General features: G+C 48.3%; 1 long non-coding RNA gene across 1 annotated transcript; it reads left to right on the top strand.

Annotated features, from left to right (window-relative positions):
• The first annotated feature begins 695 nt into the window (after nucleotides 1-695).
• Nucleotides 696-2,207, top strand: LOC129622385 (uncharacterized). Its single transcript, XR_008699944.1, has 3 exons — nucleotides 696-766; nucleotides 1,091-1,230; nucleotides 2,033-2,207. It is a non-coding gene; the product is annotated as an uncharacterized LOC129622385 (long non-coding RNA).
• The last annotated feature ends 1,381 nt before the right edge of the window (nucleotides 2,208-3,588 follow it).

Here is a 3,588-nt window from a genome sequence, read left to right as displayed (position 1 = left end):
CTGGTTGTGACCAGTTTGGGCCTTCAACACGGAAGGTTTCAGTTTGGAGAATCTGCTGCAGAAACTCAAGCCAGATGAGCCCCACCTTGGTCAGAAGGGTGGCACACAGCTAATCTAGAGCAGCTCTGGGTTGCATTCCTAGACGCATCCCTAGGTGTTTGCCGAGCCACGAAGTCCTGAAGTCTTTGCTCACCTGGGGACAGCTAGTACTGACCTTTAGGGAGACAACAGATATGGCAGCCAGATGAACTTCCTGGCTAGTGATAGAGTCAGGGACCAAGGAGTAAGGTTGGAAGAAGAAATTCAACTGAACAAATATGACCTGAGCAAATACCACGTGCCAAGCCCTGTAACTGAGACCTAGATATCCCAGCACACAAGACAAAGACTAGGACGCCCTAAGAAAAAAGACATATTGGAAGGGAGGAGTGGGTAGGAGGACTGTGCTGAGGAACTGGGCTGCCCACAAGCCGAGATGCCACTGGAGCTGATCGTGAGGAAGACACTCAGACTTTGGGGAGGGCGCTCCAGGCATAGGGGACAGCAAAGCCAAGGCAGAGAATGGGAGAGTCACGCAGGACATTCAGGGAATAGTTGGCAGAGCTGAGTGAAAGACGGAGGTGGAGCAGGAGGTGGGGCAAAACCTTAGAGGGCCCCGTGGGTCTTATTAAAGTCTGGACTGTCTTCTCTAGGGAAGACGGAGCATCAGAGTTTTACAGGTGGGAAACCGTGTTTAAGGAGGTGGCTGGGGACCTTGTGAAGAAAGGTATGTGGGCAGTGGGGGGAGAATGAGAGAAGGGAAATGATTCCCTCACCCACATTTATAAAATCATTAGCCCTTCGTCAATGGCCACATGGGGTTAAACCTTGGGTTTTCAAATAACAAGGTATGGCCTTCGGCATTTCAGGCGTGAATGCGCTAAAGATTCACGATTTCATGGACCTGGGGCACCCAGGCAGGATTTGGGGACTTGGATGGGAAACCTAGGATGGACTCCATCTGCAGCGGGACCCAAGTGTCCCACCAGTCAGATGGCAGCAGGTGACCACTGGCACTAACTCTTCATACCTCTTGCTTCTGTCTCAGCAGCATCTAATCCTGCACTAAGTCCCACGCTGCCTACCTCTGCCAGTTCTGACAGTAAAGTTTTGCTGCATGAAGCCCAAATGGGACCTATTTCAAAAGAGAAGGAAAAACAAATAAAACCACCATGACCAGAGAGTAAACAGGTGAGGCGAGGGGCTCAGCAGGCTTCATATGTTCATAATGGATAAAACCATTCATTCTAAAGAAGGAATCAAAATACTTCACGGTTTTATTTCATTTGTTTATTTATGGATTTATTGTAGGAAACCAAAAGTGAGTTGTCTTCCCTCAACTCTTGGATCAATGCTTTAGAAACAAACAGCTTTTAGATTTGCAGGGGGCAGGGGGATAATTCTGCAATTGAGTCAAGTTAAAAACGTTACTAAAAGGGCCCTTTTCTTTCCTATCCCCTCACCCCACTCTCCAAGTGAGGTGTTTGGGAGGGCAGGTTTGGGAGAAAAACTGGAAGCATTTGTGCATCCCTGCCTCCCGACCAGCGGCCAGGGTCCCCAGTGCCCCCCTTTCAGCTGTGGTCCTGTGAATGGCAGATTCCTCTGTCTGGGTCAGGTTTCCAATCACCATAGAAACAAACTCGAGGCAGTTTCATTAATCATTTAGAGCACGAGAAGTCTAGGTCAGTCTGATTGCAGCATATAGGGTATCATCTCCCGGCCACATGGGACTCAGTCGATTTGAATTAAAAAAGATTAAGCTGCCCTGGGCTGCCTGGCCCCATCAGTTGAAGTTCTCATGTAACAGTGGTCTCTGGAGCCATATGGATTAGTGAGTGAAGCTATGCATTTATGTGGCAGGATTCAGTGAAACATTAGATGGCTGCAGGTGTCTGACGGGAAGAGGACAGGAATCACATACAGTTGGGTTTTTTTTTATACTTGTTGCTGTTCTTTTGAAACTGGAAACAATAACTCAGTTTTATTTCTCCAGTGACAGTTACCACTCTTGCTGACCGTGAAATGGTACATTTGTTACCCGGGGTTTATGGCTCACGACGAAATAGCCCTCGAAGAGCCGGGAACAGTCATGTCCCATGCCTGCTCTGGGGTAGCGGGTGAGAATGCTGACATTTTTTTTTTCTTCCTTTCCGATGGAGTGGTAAGACATGCATCAAATAAATATTAATGACATTTTCGTTTTGCTTAAATCAAGATTTATGAATCCCAGGAAATTGACTTAGAGGCAGCTACAAATCAATGTGACTCTGAAAGAGTCGTATAGGGATCCCTCCTAAAACAACACGCCCCCTTCCAAAGTACCCACCTTATTTATGGGCCACTTCAGGACTTCAAAGAAGTTCAGTCACTTAGGCCAGACTGTTTTATTGCTTCGTGGAGCTAAGATGTTTCAGGGGGAAGATGCAGGTTACAATGTATTAGGGAGCCCCACTCGGGTACCGGGCAAAAGCTTTTCGTATATTGAACTGTTGAGCTAAAGCTTCTTACACTCCAACATCCTATGGAATCACCCCTAAATCTTCTCCTTTGACTCAACACTGTCTACAGTTCCAGGTGCTAAGCCCAAAATAGAAAGTTTGTACTCTCTTCCCCATAGTCCCCTTTCTTGGTGAGAATGTCAGAAGGCAGGAGCCAGCCTGAAGTCTGTGTCTGGTTCTTCAGCCCTCACTTAGCTAGGGCAGTTCAGGGTGGTGGACAAGGCCAGGGGTCAGGAAACCCAGGTCCTTAATCTAGCCATGTCACTGCCACCTAACTACGTTACCTTGGGCAGGTCATGCTGCCTTCTGGGCCTCTGCGTTTTATGTCTGAGAAGAGAAATATGACTATCTTCCTTGGGTTCTCTGATGCTAAAATCCCTTCCCCTTTACTAGCCCTTTATGGATCCAAAAGAGGGGCAAAGCTGGCCCCAGGAGTCTGATGGATGGGAGTCATTCAATCCAGCCTGGGTCCCTCTTTCCTTTCTCTGAACCCCACAGCAGATGGGACTCACAGGGCCACCCTCAGGGCCACTCTGTCCAGCCTCAGTCACCAACAACTCTGAGGGCAGCAGCCTTGGCTCTCCTAGCAGCCTGAGTCTGCCCTCAGAATCGCACAGCATCTGGCAGAGGGCTGAGCCCCTAGCACCCCCTTTACCAACAAATACTTTTGATTGAGTGACTCAAAATAGTTCAGCCAAAGTAGTATTAACTGCCAGAGTTTGTTCAGAAAGAAAAAAAGAATCCAGTACATAGGAAACACAGAGGTAAAGTTTCCAGGAGGAACCTCCATTGGAGATGCTAGGGAGACAATACAGCAAATTGATTTAGAATGTCGATGAGGGAACTTGGATTGTGGGCGTTAGTTGCTAGCTGGGACTTTCAGTAAACGGAGCCTCAGCGCGAAGGAAGAGCGTAATTGCTGGGGTCAGATGTCCTGGCATCACCGACCCAATGGACATGAGTTTGAGTAAGCTCCAGGAGTCGGTGATGGACAGGAAGGCCTGGCGTGCTGCAGTCCTTGGGGTTGCAGAGTCAGACACAACTGAGTGAC

Source organism: Bubalus kerabau, chromosome 11, assembly GCF_029407905.1.
Source record: "Bubalus kerabau isolate K-KA32 ecotype Philippines breed swamp buffalo chromosome 11, PCC_UOA_SB_1v2, whole genome shotgun sequence".
Lineage (NCBI taxonomy): Eukaryota > Metazoa > Chordata > Mammalia > Artiodactyla > Bovidae > Bubalus > Bubalus kerabau.
This window is presented reverse-complemented; position numbering and strand designations above follow the sequence as displayed.